This window comes from Canis lupus, chromosome 4, assembly GCF_048164855.1.
Source record: "Canis lupus baileyi chromosome 4, mCanLup2.hap1, whole genome shotgun sequence".
Classification (NCBI taxonomy): Eukaryota; Metazoa; Chordata; class Mammalia; order Carnivora; family Canidae; genus Canis; species Canis lupus.
In genome coordinates this window covers 5,889,265-5,914,169 of record NC_132841.1, presented here as the reverse complement: position 1 = coordinate 5,914,169, position 24,905 = coordinate 5,889,265, and the positions used below count along the sequence as shown (strand labels likewise).

Sequence of the window (24,905 nt, the reverse complement as noted above, 5' to 3'; positions counted from 1 at the left end):
TTTAAAGGAGAAGCAAGATTATTCTAGATACAGGGAATATAATCAGACCCTTGGTACTTAAAGGGTTTAACAAAAAAGCCCTCTGACCCCTATAGAATTCCTGAAAGGGTCCGGGAAGGGGACTGGGGGTACAGAAGAAAGGAAAGCAGTGCTTCCAGATCTTCAAGGAGGAGGGTGTATCTTTTTAAAAATATTTTTTGACACAGAATCCAGGGCTTCTACCACCTGGATGTTGCTGATGTGAGTTGAACAAACCCCCTCTGAGATTGGGATGCCTCCTGGCAAGAGTCCTGGAGCAGGAGCTGCAGCCCTCACCATTGGGTTTGAACTCAAGTTCTCCTACCCCCGACCCAGACCAGCCATGAGCTCCTTCCATCAGCCAGCAGCAGCCCATGCACACACTCTGCCCTACCTTAAGAAACAGAACAGTTCCCCTGAGCTGACCAACGCCAATACCACCACTCATCCTCTGAATCTTACCCCTATCTCCTCAAGGACACTTCTGCCATTACACTTTTTCTCCTTGATCCCACATCCCCTCCAGCAACTGACCCATTCCTACACTTCCTTTCAGAGAGGAACTTCTCCAAAGAGTCGTACAAACTTGCCACCGCTACCTCCTCACACTCCCATCCTCTCTTCCAACCAAGCCCTTGCTCCACCTCTTTCCTGAAATAGGCCCCCAAAGACCTATGTGAAGCCCATAGTAATGCTCTCTCCCCTCTAGAAATCCTTTCTTAGATGACTTCTACAATCTCACCTATGTCTGGTATTTTCCCTACCCCATTCCCTGTGCTTTTCCAGAACCCTCTGTCTCTCCCAGAACTCTAAATAGTATTTGAATGCTCCAAAGTTTGAACATCAGCTCTTCTCTCTTCCATATGTACCACCTCATCTAGTCCCAAGACTTTGAACATCACCTATATGCTGATGACTGTCAGATTCTATCCCTGTACCAATTTCTCCCTAAATCCCTAGACTGATAAAGTCTAGTTGGCTAGTTCAGCATCTGTACTTAGACATCTCAAACTTTGCATGACCAAAGCATAAGTCTCAATCCCCACTCAGTTCCCCAAGCCTCCCCACCTCAATAAATCATACCAGTTATGCAGGCCACACACCTAAGAGTACCCATTAACTCTTCTTTCTCATTGTCCAGCCCTCCCCTACATGCAACCCAAGAAGCCCATAGGGCCTTCCTAGTATATCCTGAACCTGAAATCTCCTCATCTTTTACCCTGACACTACCCTTGTCCAAACTCCATCATCTCTCACCTGGATGGAAACAACAGCCAGTCCAAATGGGCCTCACTGTTGCCATTGACCTCAGACTCCTAGAACTCATCTCTAGACAGCTGTCAGACTGATGATCTTCTACAGCACTAATTAGATCACATCACTCTTGTATTACTTTCTTGTGGCTGAAAAAAAAAATTAACTGGAGGGCTTAAAACAATAGAAATTTATTCTCCCATAGTTTAGGAGGCCAGAAGTCCAAAACCAAGATGTCAACTGAGTTGGTTCATCTAGAAGCGCTGAAGGAGAAACCAACCCATGCCTCTCTCCTAGCTCTCTAGCAATCCCCCAAATTTTTGGCTTATAGACACATTATTCCAATTTCTGCATTCATCTCCACATCGCCTTTTCTGAGCATCCCCCTGTGTGCCCTCACAAGGACACTCTTCATGGGACTTAGGGCCCACCTTAATCCAAGATGATCTCATCTTCATCCTTACCTTAACTACATATTCCAAGACCCTATTTTCAAATAAGGTCACATTCTGAGGTTCGTAGTGAACATGAATTTTGGAGAGCATCACTCAGTGTAAGACAATTTCTCTGCTTAACACCTTGGGGACTGCCTGTTCTAACCAGAATAAAATCCAAACACCCATAAGCCAGGATCTAGTACCTGTATAGCCCCTTGACCTTATGTCCCTCCTCTGTCCATCCATCTACCACATTCCTTCTCTCCTTCCATTAAACATACCAAGTTATTCCTCCCTCCAGGTCTTTGCTCTTGCTGCCCTTCCTCTTGAAACACCACTTCTCCCAGACTTCTGCACAGTTGCCTCTTCATTGTTTAGAACTTAACAAAAATGTCATATCAAGAGACCCTTTCTGGGGTACCAGATGGCCCAGTCAGTTAAGCATCTGACTCTTGGTTTTGGCTCAGGTCATGATCTCAGGGTCCTGGGATGGAGCCTCACATCAGGCTCCACAGTCAGCAAGAAGTCTGTTGGCTATTCTCTCTCTCTCCCTCTCCCTTTGCCCCTCTCCCCACATGTTCTCTCTATCTCTCTCTCTCTCTCTCTCTCTCTCTCTAGTAAATAAATAATTCTTTAAAAAGAGAGAGAGAGAGAGAGAGAGATCCTTTCTGATCATTCTAACTAAAGCAACCAATACTCCCCACCTGGCCATCAGATCATTACTCTGCTTTATCTTCTTTATAGCACTTACCAGCACAGACATAACTTGTTTTATTGCACTTTGCTTTATTGTGCTTTGCAGATACTGCTTTTTTATTACTAACTGAAGGTCTGTGGCCACTCTGCATCAAGCAAGTCTTTTGGCACCATTTTTTCCAGCAGTACTTTCCCACTTTGTGTTTCTGCATCATATTTTGGCAATTCTAGAAACATTTCAAATTTTTTCTTTATTGCTATGTTTGTTATAGTGATCAGTAATTACAACTCACTGAAAACTCAGGTGATGGTTAGCATTTTTAGCAATAAAGTATTTTTTAATAAAGGTATATATATTTTTAGAACTAATGCTATTGCACTCTTAATAGACTACAGTGTAATGTAAACATAACTTTTGTATGTACTGGGAAACCAAAAACTTCATTTGATTGTCTTGATTATGATATTCACTTTATTGCAGAGATCTGGACTCAAAGGTTTGCCTGTCTGTGACATCATTGTGTCTGTTGATGAACTTATCATCACCCCCATGAGAAAATACTACACCCATGAGAAAATAAGCTCCTTAAGCACAGAGACTGTCATGTTGGCTTAGAGCAGTGCTCAGCACATAGTAAGTGCTTGTGTTAGAAACTGCAGATTGGCTTACTCAGTGCCCATGGCATCGGGATTGCAAAATCCATCACCACGGGAAGTTGCCTGCCTATAATACAGAAACTATAAAGCTAAAAATCACATTCCTCAGACTCCCCTGGAGCTAAAGTCCCAATTGTAATTTAAATTCCTCAAGTAACAGGAAGCCATACAAGACTTGAATTTGAAACTGGGTTCAGTGGGGAGAGAAGTGTGGCATAAGGCATCCACTTTGGAGGCACAGATTATAGTGGCTATAGGGCAGCCACTGAGCAGCTGAGCAGCCAGCTACCTGGTGATGGCAAGAATAGCATCTCCTAATGGACTCAACCCTGAAAGCTCGGCCTAGAGTCTCCTCAGCCCTTCTGCTAGCCTTTGAATGCCTTACAAAGAATTTCTTTCTGCTTATGCTAACTAGGGTGGCTCCTATGCACTGCAGCTGAACACTGATCAAAGTGTTGTTTGGTAATTATTTGCAGACTTACTATGACATGGCATTTGGAGCACCCCAGGCATGGGTTTGCTGGATGGGGGCTTCTAGCCTAGAAAGGATATTGCAGTGATTGCCTCTGCCTCGTCATCACTGGCTGCTCTGGGTTCCTGGGGCAACTGTAACAAATCACCACACACTTGTTAGCATAAAACCATTAAAGTTACTCTCTCACTGTTCTGGAGTCCAAAAGTCCAAAATCAGTAATGCTGGGCCAAAGTCAAGGTGTAAACAGGATCCTGCCTCCTGGGGAGGCTCTAGGGGAATATTTGTTCCTCCTCTCTTCCAGTTTCTGTTGGCTGTTGGCATTGGTTTATAGCTACAACGCTCCAACTTTTGCCTCCAATTTTACATTGCCTTCGTGTGTGTGTGTGTGTGTGTGTGTGTGTGTGTGTGTGTGAAAGGTCCCTCTATGTTTCTTTTATAAGAACACCAGCAATGGCATTTAGGGATCACCTTGATAATCCAGACTCTCTCCATCTGAAAGATCCTTAACCTAATCATATCTGCAAAGTACTTTTTTCAAGATAAGGTAACATTTACAGGTTACAGGATTAGGGCCTGATATCTTGATATCTTTAGGGCCATTATTCAGCCTGTTAGACTGCCCATGACCAGAAAACTTTGTTCTAAGGAACTTCCCAGTTATTCTATGGCAATTCCACCATGTGTGCTCATACCTCACCTCACCTTCATTTATCCTTTCCTTAAAGGACTTGCCTAATGATGAAGAGTGGGGAAGGCAGAAAGGAGCTAAGATACTGCGGCTGCCAGACACTATCAGCCAAGGGAACTAAGAGGTGGGTGAGCCAAGCTCTGACCAGGTGGTCTGCACTCAGCTGAGAGCAGAAAATGAATAACCAAATTGCTAGGGCTTCAGCCAAACGTATTCAGCTGTATATGATAGGCCAGGAGGGAGATGAGTGCTTGGCATGTCCACCCCGGCAGACAGGTGTATTGCGCCTGATGAACTCTTGGAAAAGGGCCACTTCCCAGCTGAGGGATGGTTTTCCAAAGCCAGCTTCACCCACCTTTAAGGAGGAGGAAAGAAGGTCAAAAGAGACACGAGACTAGGGGAATATGAACAGATGGCTGCCTGGACCCAATAGGCTATTTGACAAAGATCAGGACAAGTGAAGAGTTGAAGCAATTATCTGGATAAATTAAACAAGAATAAAAAGAGGTGATGGGATTTGCGAACCTTTCCAGCCAACGCCAGTTATCTATACCATTCAACCCACTAGACAATAATCCAAACTTCCCTTGTGAAGGCAACAACAGATGGAGGCTATGGTGGCTCTAAAAGGCCTGATTGCATCACCTATCTTAGCAGCTATGTGACATTAAATCAAGCCATTAAATTAGATAGAAATAAAAATATCAAAGTAGTGACTGCATATCCTCAAGTAATGTTTAAGTGAACAAGATAAAATGGGTTTGACTTTTTTAACTGGTGAATAAAATGCTGACATCAGCACCAGGTTGTTTGGCAAACTGTGTAGTATTAATCCATTCATTTGGTAACTATTTAATAAGTACTTGAGCCACGTGAATCAAAAATGAACCTTACTGCTAAGGAGTAAGTAAAAGAAATGGAATATATTCGTAAATAACTCATCTAATCTGTTCAATAACCTGTGAATTAGTCACTCTTATTCCCATTTTTATGGGTGAGAAAAATTTGTGACAAAAGAAGACAACAGAGCCTGGATTTAAACCATATCTCTCACTGCTGAAATCCAGACTTTTTTCACATTACTTGATGATTTCTTGAAGGAGGGAGCATTGAACTGGTCCTACGAAACTATATGGGATGTGAACAAGTTGAGGTGAAGGGAAGAGCACTTAATGTAGAGGGAAAAGTGGACATAGGGATGTAGTACACAAATGATGAACAGGGAATTAGAAGGAAGAGGAAGTTTACAGTTAGAAATTATGAGCTCAATTTTTTAAAGATGTATTTATTTTAGAGAGAGAGAGTGCAAGTGGGAGGGGTGTGGGGACTGCAGAGGGAGAGAGAGAATCTCAAGCAGATTCCACACTGAACACAGAGCCCAACTCAAGGCTCAGTCGCACAACCCTGAGATTATAACCTGAGCTGAAATCAAGAGTCAGACGCTTAACTGACTAAGCCACCCAGGAACCCCATATGAGCTCAATGAAAACAAAAAATTTGGTGGGACCTCTAGAACATTCAGATAGAAGACGTTGACAGTCATTCAGAAATGCAAAAGTGAAAGCCTGCAGAGAAGCTTGGGCCACATATTTAGATCTGGGTGTCCTTGTACAAAAAGGTGTGTATAAATTTATGAAGGCCGAGTCTATAATGAGAAGAAGTGAGAAGAGGAACGAAATGAAGAGGGCCAAGAACCTTCAGGAAATTCTACCTTTGGGAAGTAGAAAAAAAGAATGAAGGGTGAAATGGAAATGACTAGTCAGCAGAGCTCAGATAGTCAAGAATCCCAGAACCTGCAGGAGGAGAGAATTTAAAAGAAAGAGGTGGAAACCATGACAAATTCTGCAAAAAGATCAAGAAGAATTTGGACCAAGAAAAGGTCACAGGGTAGGTAGCCGGGATGTTTTGGTGACCTTTAAATAAGAATGTATGTTTCAGAAACAGCAAGAATAGATTACCCTTTTTAAAACTCTGACACTAAAAGGGAGGAGAGGGAAATAGTAGGAGCAAGAGAGAGAAAACCTTTATAGAAAAAAAAATTACATGCTGGACTGCATAATTTCCTCTTCCATCTCTTCTTTTTTCCATCCCTCCTCCACTATTCTCCACTGATTTGTAAATTTATTCCGGCCAAGTGAATCAATCAAGATGGGAACACTAATTTGAGCAGACTTGTCAACATTATTCTGGAAAAAAAAGGAACTGAGACACTGTTCTAGCAAAAACTGTCATCAAAAATAGCACCACATGGTCTGGTGATTGGCTAGAACTGCAGAGTTTAGGTTTAGGTTTAGCATGGCTTTATTTTTTGTGTATAGAGGATAGTTGCACTGGAAGGTCCAGTGTGAAGGGAGAGACTGAAGATGCTTTATGATTCTAGACAAGTATGGAGAGAAAGAAGACCAAGTCACACAAGTAAGGGCTTGCTTTAGAAAGAAGAAGAGATATTTTTCCCCCCTGAGGTGTGAAAGAAAAAAAAGAAAAAGAAAAAAGTCTGACAATGAGGAGAAATTAGAGGAGCACCATGGGAGACTAGGTAATTTGCCTCAATCTTCCCAGTGAGGACAAACATACAAGTTACATAAAATGTAAAAATCATCTGTCTGGAGGCATCAGATAGTTGACACAAGAGTGAGTGAAGAATTACCAAGCTAGGAACTGGAAGAAATGGAGGTCCAGAAGTTAGATCCAACGCCAGAAGCTTCTCTTCCTCTGGACTGTTAGCCAACTCCAGACTAGGCAGCAGAGAGGCTAAGGGCCTGAATAGCCCTTCTGACAGTATCATACAGCTAAAGAATCAAGAATTGGAGTCCAGAGTTTGCCTAGTTGGATGTCCCAGGAAAATCCTTATCTTTAGGATAGGACACTGAAGGATTGTACCATAGGAGAAAATATTAACCAGAAATAGCTAGGCCTTTGCAGATAATGTAGCTCACTTTCAAATCATTTTCAGTTCTTAAAATTGGGTTAAATTAATCCAAGGTGCTAGTGCTCCCAGGCTCCTGAAAAAGTAAAGTAAATCCTCCCTAGAGGAAGGTATCATCATAGGCCTCAAATCATTTCCACAATTAGTTTTGCAAATACATCTGCTATAAAAAGCAAAAATAACTATTTAAGAAGCAAAAATAACAAGAATAAAAATCAGCAGAACAGTGAACAATAGAAATAAACTCAAAGGGTCTCCAGAGGGCAGCCTGGGTGGATCAGCAGTTTAGCGCTGCCTTTGGCTCAGGGCATGATCCTGGAGACCTGGGATTGAGTCCCACGTCAGGCTCCCTGCATGGAGTCTGCTTCTCCCTCTGCCTGTGTCTCTGCCTCTGTGTGTGTGTGTGTGTGTGTGTGTGTGTGTGTGTGTGTGTGTCTCATGAATAAATAAAATCTTTTTTTTAAAAAAAAGGGTCTCCAGATATTCATGTTATCAGACAGACTTTAAAATAAGTCTGCTTATTATATTCAAGGAGATAAAAGACAAAATTGAGAATTTTGGAAAATAATTAGAAGTCATGAAAAGGAAATGAACAGAAACTCCAGGCCTAAAAAATATAATCTCCAAATTTAAGAAGTCGTGGATGGGTTTCATAGCATACCAGACAGAGATGAAGTGAACTGGATGTTAGATCAGAAGAATATATACAAAATGAAACATAAAGGATTAAAGGAGGGAAAAGACAAAAGAGAGGGTAAGAGAGAAATAATATGAGCAAAAAAGTACTTGAAATCCTAAAAAGAAGACAAGAGAAAATGGGGGAAAAAAGCAATGTTTGAAGAGGTAATGACTGAGATTTTTCCAAAACCAATTAAATACATAAAGCTATAGATTTAAGAAGCCCTTAAAAACCCCGACCATGAGAAATAAAGAAATTCACACCTAAATGAATTATATATAATAAAACTGTTGAAAACTAAAACAAAGAGGACATATTACAAGAAGTCAGAGAATAAGAAACAGATTACTGTCAAAGGAGCAACAATGAGATTTACAGCAGACTTCTCAATGGGAACAATGAAAACTAGTTTTAACAGGCTGCAAGTAGAGAACTGTCAACATAGAACTTTATACTCAACCAAAATATCCAAGAGCATCAACTAAAGATAGTTATAAACCAAAAGTAAGAGTATCTGTCACTCACACTAAAGGAAATATTAAAGACGGTTCTTTGGGTCCAAGAGAAATAGTCTCAGGTGGAAAGTCAGAAATGCAGGAAGGAAAGAAATGCATAGAAAATAGCAAGCATATAGGTAAATATAAATGGATAGTGGTTATATAAAATAACTTAAAAACTGTTAGATTTAAAATATGTATCACTTGAAATACATGACAATAGTATAGGGGCACCTGGGGTGGCACAGTTGGCTAAGTGACTGACTCTTGATTTCAGCTCAAGTTATGATCTCAGGGTCCTGAGGCAGAGCCAGACATTTGGCTCCCTACTCAGCAAGTGGTCTGTTTCAGGATTCTCTCTCTGCCCCTCCCCCTGCTGTTCTCTCTCTCTCTCTCTCTCTCTCTCAAATAAATAAATAAATATTTTTTAAAAAACAATAATAGGGATGCCAGGGCGGCTGAGCAGTTGAGCATCTGTCTTCGGCTCAGAGCATGATCCCAGGGTCTGAGGACTGAGTCCCGCATTGGGCTCCCTGCAAGGAGCCTGCTTCTCCCTCTGCCTGTGTTTCTGCCTCTCTCTCTCTATGTCTCTCATGAATAAATAAATAAAATATTTTAAAAGATAAAAATAAAATGAAATAAAAATAAATTAAAACCAATAATATAAAATAATTTGGGAGGGGGCAAATGGAGTAGTGTTCCAGAGTCCTTGAAACGCCTGAGAATATAAAACCATCAATTAATATTAGACCCTAACAACACAATAGTTTATGCTGTAATCCTGGGGCCAATCTCCAAAAGAATAGCACAAAAATATACAATTTCCAAAGTAATAGAGGAAGGAAATGGAATTATTAAAAAATAATCCAGGGATCCCTGGGTGGCGCAGCGGTTTGGCGCCTGCCTTTGGCCCAGGGCGCGATCCTGGAGACCCGGGATCGAATCCCACGTCGGGCTCCCGGTGCATGGAGCCTGCTTCTCCCTCTGCCTGTGTCTCTGCCTCTCTCTCTCTCTCTGTGACTATAATAAATAAATAAAAATTAAAAAAAATAATAAAAAATAATAAAAAATAATCCAACAGAAGCAATAAAATGAGAGAAAGATAAAGATAGTATATAGGTGGAACAAATAGAAAGCACTTAATAGTATGGTAGATTTAATTCCAAATATATCAGAAATTACACTAAATTTAATGTTAATTAAATTGTATTAGTAAATATAAACAGACTAAAGGCACCAATTAAAAGACAAAAATTGTCAGACTAGATTAATTGTTTAATTATATGATGTTTACAAGAGAAGTTTATTAACACTTAAGGATGCAGAACAGATAAAAGTAAAGGGATAGAAAGATATATCCAATGTAAACATTAATCCAAAGAAAATAGGAGTACCTATTTTATTTATTTGACAAAATAGAATTTAAAGTGAAATGTATTACTAGAGATAAAGAAGTGGTAAGAATTTCAACTCTTAGTGGTAAGAATTTCAATTCTCCAGGAAGTTATAGCATTTGAAAATTACATATACCCAATGCCTCAAAATATATAAAGCAAATACCAACAAATATTCATAAATACTCTTCACAATAATAATGGGAGAATTTAACACATCTCTCTGAATATCTAACAGAACAAATAGACAAGTCAGTAAGAACAGACTATTCAAACAACACAGTCAGCAGCTATAACCTAATAGATACAAACAGAACACTGAGCTCACAACTACTAACCATACGCTTTCTTTTCAAGAACACAAGGGAGTTTCAAAAATCAACTGTATGCTGAACCATAAAGCAAATCTTAACAAATGTCAAATGACTGAATTTGTACAAAATATACAAAATGTTGCATATTGAAACTCATAGGATAAAGTTAAAGCTATGTTTAGATTATCATTTATAATTTTACTTGGTGGGGGTACCTTGGTGTCTCAGTCAGTTAACCATCCAACTTTTGATTTCAGCTCTGGTCATGATCTCAGGATTGTGAGATCAAGCCCCACTGGGCATGGAGCCTGCTTAATATTCTCTCTCTCCCTCTCTCTCTGCCCCTCCCCACACTAATTAAAAAATAAATAATTATACATATAATCTTACTGGCATATGTTAGATTATAAGAACATCTTAAAATCAATAAACTAAACCCTCAACTCAAGAAATTAGGAAAAGGGGATCCCTGGGTGGCTCAGCAGTTTACCATCTGCCTTTGGCCCAGGGCAAGCTCCTGGAGTCCCAGGATCGAGTCACATATCAGGCTCCCTGCATGGAGCCTGCTTCCCCCTCTGCCTGTGTCTTCTGCCTCTCTGTGTCTCTCGTGAATAAATAAATAAAATCTTTTTAAAAAATTAGAAAAAGTACAGAAAATTACACCCAAAGGAAAAAGAAAAGAAAGATGAATGCAGAATTTCATGAACTAGAAAACAAATATACAATAGGAAATATCAACAAAACCAAAAATTGGATTCTTTGGAAAGAGTAATAAAACTGATTTAGAGGGCAGCCCAGTGGCCCAGCGGTTTAGTGCCGCCTTCGGCCCAGGGCCTGATTCTGGAGACCGGGAATCAAGTCCCACGTCGGGCTCCCTGCATGGAACCTGCTTCTCCCTCTGTCTGTGTCTCTGCCTCTCTCTGTCTTCTCTCTCTTTCTCTCTCTCTCTGTATTTCTCATGAATAAATAAAGTATTTTTTTAAACTGATTTAGAAAAACCCCAAAACCTTAGCAACATTGAGCAAGGGGGAAAAGAAAGAGAAGATAAACATAATCACTGTCAAGCATGACAAGGAGACATCACAACAGAGCCCATCATCATTAAAAATTGTTAAGAAGATATTATAAACAATGTTATGCCATTACATTTGAAAATTTAGATAAATACTAAGTTCCTAAAAGATGTAATTTATCAAAATGGACACAAGAAAAATATGAATCTTAGTCAAATAACTCTTCAACAAATAAATCCATAATTTAAAACCTTTCCATGGGAAAAATCCCAAGTTCGGAGGTAATACTCTCAGAAAAGCATACATGCACCAGTATGGAAGCACAAGAATGCCCTTTGCAGCCCTGTCTATACTAGCCCTAAACTGGGAAAAACCCAAATGACCATCAAGAGTAGAATAAAAAGACAAAATCGTGTCACATTTATAAAAGGTAATACTATCCAGTGATGAAAATTTATAGACTACATCTATACACAACAGGGGTGAATTTTATAGGTACAAGGTTGAGTGAAAGAAGCCACGCATGAAAGAATACATATTGTAGAGTCACAGTTGCATGAGGTCGTAAAAACAGGCAAAACTAGCATTTAACACATATTTTGCTGGTAAAACTATACAGAAAATCAAGGATATTTTACCATGGAAGTCAGGATAGTGGTTACCAGTGGTGGGGAAGGAATAAAGGAGGGAAAGAATGCTTCTAGAATGCTGCACAGTCCTGTCTGTGGACCTGGTAATGGCACTGGTGTGGACTTAGTGATAAATCATTGAGCTATAGATCTCTGCTGTGAGTACTTTTCCATAGGTATGTTTTATTTTTCTGTTTAAGAGGGGATAAAAGATAAAGAGAAAGGAGGAAGGAGGAAGGGAGGGAAGCAAGGAAGAAGGAAAGCAAGAAGAATGTGGTGGGCCTGGAGTCTAATACAGATAAGGAGTGGAGTGTCTTCAGCAATCCTCTTGCTAAACACACTCCACTGAGCATGGACACAGCAAACTCAAATGTGCAGAAGAATCAGGCAGGCCCTTTATGAATGAGGTCATGTGGGGAGGCTGGTGGTGGGAGGGGGGAAGCCCATGGATCACTAGCATCTAATACTCTGGCTCTGGGTCCAGAAAGACACTCTCTGTTGTTGCAGAGATGGTGGCCAAGTGGAGAGTGTGTGCCACCTGTCAGAGGGGCAGCTACCACTCGGGTCCAGAGAGACCAAAGATACAATCCTGCCCCATCTCCAATTTTTCGAGTTGAGCTAAAAATCTGGATTTCTTGTGATCTCCTGTTTCTAAAATGTTGATAACCAAACCAAATTATGTTAAATGCCACTCAGGCTAAACAAAGCCCATCTTACAGTACAGATGCGGCCTAGGGGATTTGGAGACCACTGGGTGAGCCTCTCAGAATTCAGCCTGGAACCAATTCAACCCAGGGTCTGAGTTTCTCCAGCAACTCCCAGGGGCCAGCCAGTGGACAACCATCAGGTGGGGTGGGAAAGGCTGGATGAAACCTCACTCCAAGATCTGGAGAGCCAGAAGGGCCTCTGGGACTTAGGATCCAGGCAAAGACCAGAGCCCCAAAGCCCGCATGAAATGAAAGCTGAGTTAGGAGAAATGAGGAAGCCAGAAGGAGTTTCCGAATTCAAGAACTCCAAAAATAAACCTTTGCCTTTTCTCTTCTTACTTTAGCTGCTCTTGATTTGCTTTTATTTATTATTATTATTATTATTATTATTATTATTATTATTATAACAATTCTACAGGCAACCAGACGTGTGAAGCAAATGAAGCAACTACAGATTTTCGTGGAGCTACTGTTGTGCTCATTAAAAGCTCTGCTCTTAGCCCATTGGTTTCAAAGGTAAGTCCCACGCACACCTTCCAAGTGACGCAATCATGGATTCAGACCACAAAGCCAAGGCCACGAGCAACAGTCCTTGTGCCTCATCTGCCTTGGCCCCTCGTGGCTGCCTTCCAAAAAGTGCTGGAGTAGCAGAAGCAGCTAGCCGCATGCCTAAGAAGTGGTCAGCAGTTGGGAACAGCTGGAGAGAGGAGGGCCAGTGAGCAAATATCAGAATTTAGGAAATAAGCCTTTGGCTGAACAAAGTTCACTGTTGTTTTCCAAGAAAGCAGAGCCTGGCTGAACCACCCCCAGAGAACAGGGCAAGGAGTGATAAACTGCATGTTGGCTCTCAGCTTCCAAAGCGCCGTACGCTTGGCCACCCAACAGTGACCAGGGCTAGCGCTGCTTCTCTCGGGGCAGAAGGTAGGCGGTGGCTCAGGGTGAAAGGGGAAAGATAGACAGGCAGTCAAAGCAAGACCAGGCTACAGAAATGGGGAGCAGGATGAAAGCAGAAACAACAAAAAGGCTTTTCATCCTTTCCACGTGTTGTACAAATTTAAATTAATCTCCCATGAACTGTTCCATCTTGCACCTTTAGAGCTGTTCAACCTCACTACCTTCTAAAGTAGTGAGCTCTCCTTTCCTAGTAGAGTTGGAGCAGAAGCTTACCTATTATCTGTCACGAATACTGTTCAGAGGAGGAGAGGTTGGTCTAGATAACGTCTGATTCTCAGAGCCGTAATTTAGCACAATTGGATAATCCTGACAAGTGAAAGCCTTTCTAAGTACACACGTGTCACTCTTCGGTGCTTAGACAAATCAGATTGTTTGCAAATAGGTCTGATTATCTGCAAATTAGCTGATTGAAGTTCTTAGGTATGAAGCCGGGCTTATTTTAAGAATTTAAGTTAATTTGGATAATAGTTTTATTGAAAAGCAGTGAGTTCAAAAACAAGTGGAAATGAGACGGCTTTCCTTTTTTTTTAACTCGTATATTTTTCAAATCGTTTGTGCTAGACCATCTATTCAGAAAAGTTCTTTGTGAATGAATTAAATGGTCTTGGGAGGCATTATTCCTCAACTCAATAGGAGTATTCTTATTTATTTAACAGCATATTAATTCCTATGCTTTACATGTTTGTACCCCTACAACACCCAGCCTTGCAGCTGGAGCGTAATAGGCACTCCACAGATGTTGGCTGAATGAATCATTTGCAAAGATGAAGCACATAAATTGTCCACTTCGGCGGGCCGGCGATAGTAATAGCATTGTGAACCCTTACCACGTGCTAGTAACTAGGCCAGATAAAGGAATATAGATCATAATGGTCTCTACGATGTGGTTGCTATGACTGTTCCCATTTCATAGATGACTCAGGAGAGGCTGGTGAGCTGCGCAGCTTGAGGATTCAAGGCCGGGTCTGTCCCACTCCTGAGCTAAAGCTCTCAGCCGTCTTATTGAATTGACTCCGAATCCTCTGCTCCATGTATATATTTTCAAGGGGAGCCTGTGGTGTGTTCAGCAGATGGAAACTGCAGTGCCACCCCGCCCCGCATAGATGGACTGCCTGCCCGAGAAGACCAGCTCCCCCTCCATGTATGCACAACCTGCCTCCCCAGCTGCTTCTGCTCTGGCCACGCAGGCTCCCCTCCCCCAGGCCCTTTGTTCTTCCCACAGCTGCTCAGCAAATTCCTTGATTTGAAATTACGATCACAGGTTGGAGTGCTACTTAAAATAATTTTGCCAAATGTTCCATCTCTTTGCGTTGATGAATATAATGGATGAAAATTTAAAGAGAAAAAATTTAAGGATTCACTTTGTTGGAGACCAAAAAAAAAGAAAGAAACAGAAAAGAAAAATCATAGGCTGCATCCACAGCCTTCCTTTGGACACCTGAAGGAATCTCTCCCAGGCTGGACTTGTGCAAGCTTTGTCCTGGCAGGGAGAGCGGGCTGCTGGCAGGCCGGGCCAGCCACAGATGGAGGGGGAGCAAAGGTCAGGGCCGGTGTTGGGTTTGTTTAAGCCAGAGGCTGTGAGTCCGAGGCGGATTGGGGGTAGACCCTTGGTGTCCGATTTCCAATTTCCTGTGTGAGTCACTGATGGGCACTTCTCCCCTGCCCCACCAGCCTTTCATGCACACCACTCTGCAGAACAAAGGCAGGCCAGAAGACACATAAATAACCCGGACAGGCCAGGTCTTCCTTCTCCAAGGTAGATTGCTCTGCTCTGAGGGGGGCAGGGCCCAAGGGCAGACCCTGGCATGTGACCCCAAGGTCACGTGAGGCCAGGTTCTGGAGCTCCCCCACCCTGTGGGGCCCTGGACCAGGAGGCAGGGGCTGGCTCATTGCTCAGGCACCCGCCTCCAAGGAACCCCGTAGAAGGGCCGTGATGAATCCAAACCAGGGGCCTTGCATCACACCAGACTCTGCCACCTTGGGTGGACTCCCTCTTAAGACATTTCCCTCATTTCCTGAGGCTTCCTCTGTGCTGGAGAAGTAGGGAGGAAGGGACGAGCAAATCCCAAGCATAGAGACAGTGCTGAGAGTCTCTCTCAAATTTTCCAGAGCCAAAGGGCGCCTGGGTTGCTCAGTGGTCAAGCATCTGCCTTCGGCTCAGGTCATGACCCCAGGGTCCTGGGTTCGAGTCCCGCATCGGACTCCCCACAGGGAGCCTGCTTCTCCCTCTGCCTGTGTCTCTGCCTCTCTGTGTGTCTCTCATGAATCAATAAATAAAATCTTTGGGAAAAAAAAATTTCCAGAGCCAAAACGTGCTCACAACTAGGAGCTTCCACCGGCAGAGCCCCATGGCCAGGCCTGTCTCTGAGCGAGGATTCCAGGAAACCAATAAAGAACACTTTCCTGCAGGGCCACCCCAGAGCAAACTGCTCCCTGAACATCTGTTCTGCCGCTCTGTAGAGTCCTGCCATGCACGGGAAGCAGCCCCTGCTCTGGTGACAGTCTCTTTATCTGGCACTGTGCCCATCAAGAACCCAAAGGTGTTGCCTTTGGCTGTGCTGAATCATAATAAGCAGGCCTCGTGAGCCTAAGGGCAGCTCCATGTATTCCCCCCCGCCCGCCCCCCCAACGATCTCGCACACAGTGCAAAGCACTGGCAAGGAATGATCACTTCTGCAGGGAGGCCCTGGGGGTGGCAGACTCAGGACAGTTCCCAGACCCATCACTTCCCTGCTGGGTGATGTGGGGAGGAGGCTCCTGCCCTGTGTTGAGCTTCAATTTCCTAATCTGTGAAAGGAGCATGACTCTGTGCATTTCCCCAGGTAGCTGCAAGGGTTAAATGAAGCACACCATTAGGAAGCAGGTGTCTCCAGACCTATTTGCCCCAAAACTAGAAGAATAGCAGGGCAGGAGCACCCACCTCCAGGTCAGGATGGAATGGGAAGGAGCCTTGACATACAGAAATGCTACAGCCTCTGTCACACTGTCAGCCTCCAGCTTTGCTCTAAGGCCCACTTACTAGCTTGTCTCCAACATATGACCCCCCAGCCCAGTCCAGCTCAGTACAGCACAGCCCCATGGCAGCTCCACTCCCAGGCCCACCTCACGGGCTCCAGGGGGACACAAGCAGAGCCAGCCGGGCCCATCTCACTACATTACCTATGGACACATCTCTCTCCCTGTCTCGTCACTCTTTTGACCCCCAAGGAATTTCTGCCTGAACACTTGGCTCCCCAGCCTCTTTTGGAGGAAAGAAATACTGTAGGTTCCTTTAATGTTGGGCCACACTGTCTCCCTTCCAGCCCGCTCACCCAGTGTACACCAAGAGGGCACAGGAGGAGTGGCTGCCCCATGAAAGGAGGATTTTATCACTGATATTCTGTAGAGTTACTGATGTGTGGCAATTAGAAATTTAAAAAGAAGTAAACTCTTTAGAGACAGTGCACTTCTCATGGCCACACCAAGGCATAGCCACCCCTGAACCCCTCACCTCTGGTGTGATCCCCCATCTCCTTTTGCTCCTGATGTTTTTATCACAGGATGTGATCTGCACCCTTGTTCACTTCTTTGTTATGGGAGCAGTTGGAAGAGAGGCTTGTTAGAACTCATAAAAGTGTGTTTTCCTTCTCCCTCAAAGTTATGCTTGGGCCCTTTGGGAAAGCAAAGAAACCACTCATCTCCAGAGATCATCACAGATGTATGAGACGGGTCCTGGGCGCCTCCTTTTTCTACTTGTGTGTTTTTTTCCTTGTCTGCAGATCACAGAGTTTAATGAGGAAGTGCTGACCACACAAAGGAGAGGAAGCCTTCAGCCCCGACCACTCCCCAGCCCTGCGTCCCCATCACCAGTGAGGTAAGAACATTCTTTTATTCTAGTCCTTCCAGGGCAGCTCCATCCACTCCTGTGGAAACAAGCAGGAGAAGCACAGAGGACGAAATCACATTTTGTACCTGGGGCAGGTGACTTCCTAGAGACACTTCTGGAAAGCAAACGCAGAAGAGGTATTCCAACAGTCAAAATGACTTAAGTCATACGTACTCCCAACAGCTTGTATACAAAGCATATACTACATTTCACTCTCCCTTCTGGCCCTTCACACACACGTCCTTAAGTAATAACCTTCGGGAGGGAAATAACTTTTTATCCCCATTTTACAGATAAGGAAATTGAGGCCAAAGAAGGAAAAGGTTTGCCCAAGTGGTACAGGCAGTGAGAAAGCCTAGGCATTAACCCGGCTGAAGCGAAGGTCCCTCTTTACTGGATCACAGAGCTCCTCCGAGGGGTCCTACTGGCTGTGGGTTACCCTGTTTGGAATGCCCTTCAGCAAAGGGTGTCAAAACCACCTGGTCAATAGGGAACGATCCCCTTCTTGAAAACTTGGAAACCGATCCTTCCAAAGCAAATTAATTTCCAAACCTGGGGTTAATGATAAAGCTGGAAGAATGCAAAGACTCACCGTTTCCCTCTCCTCTTTTATCAACATGTGACTTAGATTTTCTAGAACTATATCCTTCATGGTAACTTATTAAAGAGTAAATCAAAGTTTGCTTTAAGAGGAAAGCAAATACATCCAACTTTCCATAGGATGCCGGACCCCGAGTCCACTTCCCGGTTCCACTGTTGACTTAGGGTGTAATCCCAGATAAGTACCTGTGCATTCATGGCTGAGGCCAGAGCCCTGGCATCAGTGACACCTGCCCCTCCCACCCAAGGTACTGAGACCCAGAGATGCTATCTCCAGGGGAGTGTGGTGCTTTGGAGGGGGAACCCAGACACAAGGTGAAGACACAGGCCGAGGGCTCTACATGCATGCAGCAGCTGCTTGTCCTCATGTCTCTCATGGCTGGGGAAAGGGTCGCTATGTGTCACATCGCCAATAAAACCCTGCTGTTCTCTGGCTCTTACCCGTAATTATTGGGAGTGAGGTGGGAAGGGCTGCACTTTTGGACTCAGATGGCAGGGAGGATAGGAACAAAGTTGACAAGAGTAAACTTTAATCACACAGCGGGCATTTTCAAGGAACAAATAAAAATAGCCAGAAGTGGGTCAGTGCCGATACTGAGGTTAGTGACCGGAAATTGGGGCAGAGTCCTGGGGAGAGGAATAAAGTTTTATTTTACAAATACCAACTTATACTCTCCTTCCAATCTGATTGCCTATTTTCCCTTTACGGCTTCTCCTTTCTGGCTTTTGGACACACAAGAAGCACACGCGCGCAGAGTGAAAAGAACAGTGTGGTGTTGAATCCTTGCTCCATCATCTCAGTCCCAAAGCTCTCTCCTTTGTCCTGAGGCTGAAGCAAAAAGATACTTAGAACTCATGGGAGACGCAGGCAGAAAGGAGAAATGTAATAACACACTTGACCTGTCTTTAAGGTTTCTATAATGTCCATGCATATTGATTAAAGGGGAAAAGACAGAGAAACAGAAGACCAAAAAAAAAAAACAGAAGAAAACTCCTGAAGTGAAGGACCTGTTCCCAAGCAGGCCCCCAACCCCCATGCCAGCAACTTCCCCATCACTGCCCGCCATGGCCCTGTGACATCCCGTGCACCAAAAGCACAGTAGACATGCACATGTGCACTCATACACACACAGATGATACACATGCACACATACACATGCCCAGCGCTCATGTACATACACAGTTACACACACGGGACTCATATACACACACAGTACATGCAGCATACAGTAGACATGCACATGTGCAGTACCCATGCACGCACACAGCATTCATGCACACACACGGTAGTCACGCACACACACAGCACTCATGCACACACACAGAGCTCATACACACACACAGTACTCATGCACACACACAATACACATACACATGGTACACATGCACACATACAGCACCCAGGCAAACACATAGTACCCATGCACACAGCATTCATTCACACACACAGCACCCATGCACACACACCACAACACCTATGCATAACCCAGGAAGTAGCTCTTGCTTTCAGCATCACCTTAACATTTGGGCAGTTATTAGCTCCCACACTTGGCAGGATTACATTTCCTTGTGGCCCCAATGACATGATTGGGGCAGATATATTGGGCTTACCAAAGAAAGAGAGAGCAGCCTGACATGCAAACATCCCAGGTAGATCATCGGGGCCCAGACAAGGGAATCAGTAAAGATGGGTTCGTTTGGTGAGACTCGGCATGTGACACTGGTAATTTACTGGAACAGTAAAATACACACTTCTTCCTTATGTTATCTTCTTTGAATTCACTGAAAAACGAAAGGAACTCGTGGGCTGGGCCAAATAGCATAGATAACACGTGAGTGTGCGTACATACGTACATAGATGCATGCACACATATGGATATGCCTATGTGCTTATGATGTGTAACAAAAAATACAGCCACAAGGATTTTGGGAGGAATTTGGGTGTGGAAATGGCTTCTACCTGTTTGCCTCTGTCTCCCCTTGACAGAGAGCAGGAGCACCGGCCACTTAAAAGCATGTCCAGCCCACCAAGCTGTCCCCACTGAATCCCCTCCAGGGCAGACAGGAGAACCCCTTTCTGAAGTTTCTTGTAACACAGAGTGTTTCCAAGGCCTAGGACAGCCCACACATCTAGCCAATGGAGCTTTCTGTGCTGTGGTCAGTTAGCAGGGTCCCCCCGGAATGGCATCTGTTTTCATGTTTCCGAACAGAAGCATGTATACTGGGAGCTTCCCCGGAGACCACCCCAAGCAAGCCTCCCAGTTGGCCGTGAGACAGTTGGGTTTCCAGAAGGACACAGCATTTACCTGGGCCTTACACTCCCAGAAGGCGGAGGACACAGAGACATTCCAGAGGGTTTAAAAAAAAAAAAAAAAAAATCATACAGTTTCTAAAGAGCTTCTCATTATGAATCCAGCTTCACAAGCAGATTCATCAGACACAGGCTCACTGAAAAATGTGCCAGGATGGATGCTTTTTTTTTTTTTATTTTTTTATTTTTTATTTTTTTAGCTTGGGGTTTTCAGGGTGGGATTTTTGAGGAGTGGGAGGGAAGCTACTAAGTCAAGATGAACTCCTTCAGAGCACGGGCAAAATTCCCTTTTCAATCACCGGTTTAGAGAAAAGAAAAAAAAAATGACAAAGTCACACAAGAGAGGAAATGAAAAGGGAAATTTTTAGACTTCTCATCCGTCCAGAAAGCCCCGGGCCTGTTTCAGAGGCCGGTCAGGGCAACTGTCGGGCCTGCGGTCACCGCGCTGCAATCCCAGGAGGCCTTGCGTCACCGGCAGCCTATCAACAAGGAAGTACGATCCCTAACCGCGAGCCTGCTTCTTTTCGAAGCCCGCATGTTGCTTTAGAGGGGTTTTAAACAAGAGACTTTCCTGTTTTTGCAACCTGCGAGTCCACAGTCCGTACAGGTTACTCAAATTACCTTATCGCTTAGAGCAACCCCTGGCATGAATTTCAAAACTGCTTACGGCAGCCCTCCCCTCCCGGACACGCGCGCCCGTCGACTCACCGAATCCGCATTTACAGTGTCGTGGTGCCAACTGCTGACACAGAAGAAAAACACACTAGTTATACATTAAGCTTTACGGTTAAAGCATCTGTGCCAGGCCCCGTCCAAACAGTATTTATTCACCGACCAGAAGGCAGGATAACCACAGCGTAGAAAACCCAACGGGAGCGGCTGTGCAGCCAGACCTGCGTGCCTTAATCCAGCCCCGCTATCCTTTGTGCAAGCGCGTACATGCGAGTGCAAATGCAGTGTCCCAGATCAGCACGATTCAGGGGGAAACAATTAGATTTATCATAGGATGTGCAGCAGCAAACCTATTGGAAAATGTTTTCACACAAGCAGAAGGCATCCCAAACCAACTAATAAGGTTGCTGGAAAATAAATGTAAAAAGGCGTGGGCTGAGGACTCTATGGGACCGTCCGATTTAAATCCTCCGTGGTGGGCGGAGGCAGACTTGTTTTTCCCTTGAGCAAATAAAAAGGCTCAGATTAAAGAGTGCACTGGAGAACTGATGAACTGAAGCCACAAACAAACGTCTCTCTTTCCTGCTCCGCAGCAGCTCAAGAGAGATGTGCCAAACCCAACAACTGCATTTGATAGCCATCTCCTGGTTTAACTTTGACCCTGGCCAGTGGCCACTTGGCGTTGCTCAAGCAATGCCTGCAGAATCCATCCTGAGCTCCCTTGCTAGAAGCATCCACCTTCACAGTTGCTGAGCTGAAGTTAGCAGAGGGCTTCCAGAAGGTGGTGCACGTTCTGCTTTCAGGAGCTGCCCAATCGGAGCAAGGATGAACAATTGGTGACCTTTACTCTGCAACGAGCGCTGGTGACCTCGAAGCTGACTTCACAGAATCCACATGGCAATCATGAATCTAGCAGACACTTATCTAACCTCACACTTTTCTGTCTTTTGGGGTTAGAATCAACACTTAGCTCATCAAAAAGACATGCACCGCCCCAAAAGAACCTGCTTTCTGTTTGTGGATACTGGTATTTTGTTTATCTTGTTTTGCTTTTCTGCATTCCGAGCAATCTGCTAGCACTGCAGTGTTGAGATAGTCACTATAAGGCCATCATGCTGTGATTTTTATGATTGGGGGAAGGTTCTTGCAAAATATTAAAGACTCTCTTATGATATGGTAAGTGTGAATGAGGTGACACACCAAAGTGTTAGAAGTAACTCTCTCAAAGATGGTGACTGGCCTGTGGCATAACATAGTGCATTCATGGGGGACAATGCAATTAAAAAAAAAAAAAAAAAAAGAATTCCAGAGAATTCCAGACTTCCCACACAGCTGGGTAGGTATTTTTAATTTTAATACTTGCTGGCAAATAATCTACTATGCTTGTATGGAAAGAATCCTATTCTTCAAAAATGTCTAAAAATAATAAATTTTCTTTCCTCCTTTGGAAAAGCCATAACTACAAAACTAATAATTTTTAGAGGTGGGGGAGAAGCAGAGGCAGAGGGAGAGTGAGAAACTTAAGCAGCCTCCATGCCTAGCACCAAGCCCAACTCGGGGCTCCAACTCACAACCCTGAGACCATGACCTGAGCCAAAATCAAGAGTCGGACGCTTAACCAACTGAGCCACCCAGGTGCCCCCAAAACTAACCTAAATTTTGAAGAGTTTTCTGATCCCTTCGGACTGTGAATATTTAGGACTCTTAGGCCCAAACTTTCTTGCCTGACTTCAGCTGAGTTTACTGGACAGTTACCCAACCACTCTCTCATTCTGGCTGTGTAGACCACAGTTCTATGCACTTTCTCCAGAGGAAAAGCATTGCCCAATGAAGAAAATGTTGCCTCTCCCCTTTTACACCATCACTGACACCCCATCCCCAGGCCTGTGCCACCAGGCCCGCTTCCAGGACTGCATGTTCCCTGTGATCCTGTGCCTTCCAGCTCAGATGCCAACAAGGGCACTAGGTAATAAGTACTTTTGACAAAGGATCCTGCAGCAAGTCTTCCCATCCCTTACAGAAGTTCTCCATTTGGGGCCATTACCAACCCCATCCATTGAGCCCAACAAAGCACAGAGGAAAATAACACATGTGGGCAAATATGAGATGTCACCATATATTTGTGGCTGTTAAAGTTCTTCATATTGTCAAGTGCTCACTCAATTCCATTATTTTAAATAACAAAATACCCCGAAAGAAATTCCACCAGTGCTAGTCTGGTATGATCACAGAGGTTGCCTGGAAGACTGATTTAGTTTTGGTTTTGGTTTTGGTTTTTAAAAAAAAATATTTCAAAGTTATTGTAGTTATTCCTGCAAGTATTAGATATTGTAAGTACGTCTTTTAAAGCTCATTGGGGAAAAAAAAAGTTTTATTATGAAAATCTTCAAACATATCGGAAGAGCATATAGCAAAATGAAGTTCCTTATGCCCTTCATATAGATGAATAACAACCCAGATTTTTCCAAATTTGCTTCACTTGTTCCTCTTTTGCCTTTTTCCTTTTCCTCTTTGCTGAACTATTCTTTTTTACGATTTTATTTTTAAGTCATCTCTACCCCCAGTGTGGGGCTCGAACATACAACCCCAAGATCAAGAGTCATATGGTCCACCAATGGAGCCAGCCAGGTACCCCCTCTTTGCTGAACTATCTTAAAGAAAATCCCAGACCTCGTGTCATTTCATTCCTTCGTATGTTAGTATGCGTCGTTAAAAATGTGTGCACATTTCCTTATGTAGCCCCAACCTCATTAAAATCACATTTAAAAGCAGTAAAAATAAATAAATAAATAAATAAATAAATAAATAAATAAATAAATAAATATAAAAGCAGTACAAGAAGTTACCTTTATGGAGATCACTTGAGATAACATTTCCAGTGACCACAATACATACACTCAATAGTACTAAATCCCAAAGATATATGGGTGGCAGCGGGATGGTGTATTCTGGAAGACTGAGAGAGATCACTTTAAAAGGGGCTCCAGCTATGATAAAGACAGATGATGACAAAGGGTCTGAATAATAAGTTTTTTTTTAAAGGCAACATTTTTAAATAAGTATATTTATGAGTATCATTTTATATCTGCACATAATTAATTCAATAAATTTTATAACTAGAAATTTGACTATTTCACTCGCATCATTAAAAGAATATATATTCAATCTAAGCAAGAAAACACACAGACACGCACAAGACTTGTAACCTGCTCATTGGGAAATGGGACACAGCCTCATATTTGGAGTTCCAAATAAAGGAACTTCAACCCCTTGCCACCAGCCCCTGTCAAGCCTACCCCTTCTTATCAGCAGCATTTCTTGAGTGTCTCCTCCATCCCAAGCACTATGCCAAGCCTTGAGTACATATGCCCCTTATTTGTATGCCGGCCCGCAGAGAGAAGACCTACTGTCCTCTCCGTTTTACAGGGGGAAAATCTGAGGCTTCGAGAAAAATGAGTTATTTCCCTGGGGAGATAGAGACAGAATGGATATGGCACTTATTCTGATTGACACTGCTGAGTCTGCAAGTTCTTTTCTCTCTCCCTTTGCCCAAGCAGTCACCGCGGATCCACCCTGAAGCATGTAGCGACGTCAAGATTTCTATGACACCCTCAAACGAAGGAGAACCAGGAAGCCGAGAAGAGGGTTGAGCGCCTGCATGATTCACAGTATAGCCATGCCTTCATTTTGTGATCACTGAATCGTTTCTGGCTCTAACAGTCTGGTGATGAACAGTAGATGACACAACCAAATGGTGTAAGTCCACTAGGATGACAAAATGAGCCAAAGCGTTTGCAGACCGGGTTGGCTGCCTGGGCAGCTGGGTGCACTCGAGCTTCAGTGCACTCTTATTGTTGTTCATCTCTCATGACAGGACATCATCCTATTCGGAGTTCCTAACCCCCTGTGTTAATTCTTCTCTGCCACCTCTTCTGGTATTCACTCCCCTGTAAGACGAGGAAAAGAAACGCCACCAAGGCAGCCCTGCTCGGGCACACAGTCCAGCACACGCAGGTTTGTGCTGGATGTAAAAGCAAAACAAGAACTGTGGGGCGATCTCCAGCCACTCATTCAACCTTCACTGCAGTTTCTTCATCATTAAAATGCAATATTTGAGGA

The 24,905-nt window shown here is 43.6% G+C and overlaps 2 long non-coding RNA genes across 4 annotated transcripts in view; one reads left to right on the top strand and one right to left on the bottom strand.

Annotated features, from left to right (window-relative positions):
- Positions 1-23,609, bottom strand: part of LOC140631771 (uncharacterized) — a 27,371-nt gene extending 3,762 nt beyond the window's left edge. The window contains exons 1-4 of one of the 3 annotated variants that reach the window (XR_012029288.1): positions 20,823-23,609; positions 20,110-20,593; positions 19,415-19,585; positions 18,317-18,632 (exon numbers count right to left, since the gene is read on the bottom strand). This is a non-coding gene — a long non-coding RNA (uncharacterized lncRNA). Of the gene's footprint in view, positions 1-18,316; positions 18,633-19,414; positions 19,586-20,109 lie in introns of those variants that run through there. The other 2 variants (XR_012029286.1, XR_012029287.1) reach the window with 2 other exon arrangements.
- On the top strand, positions 12,953-24,905 carry LOC140631773 (uncharacterized). The gene is made up of 3 exons (XR_012029290.1): positions 12,953-13,305; positions 17,097-17,191; positions 24,344-24,905. It is a non-coding gene; the product is annotated as an uncharacterized lncRNA (long non-coding RNA).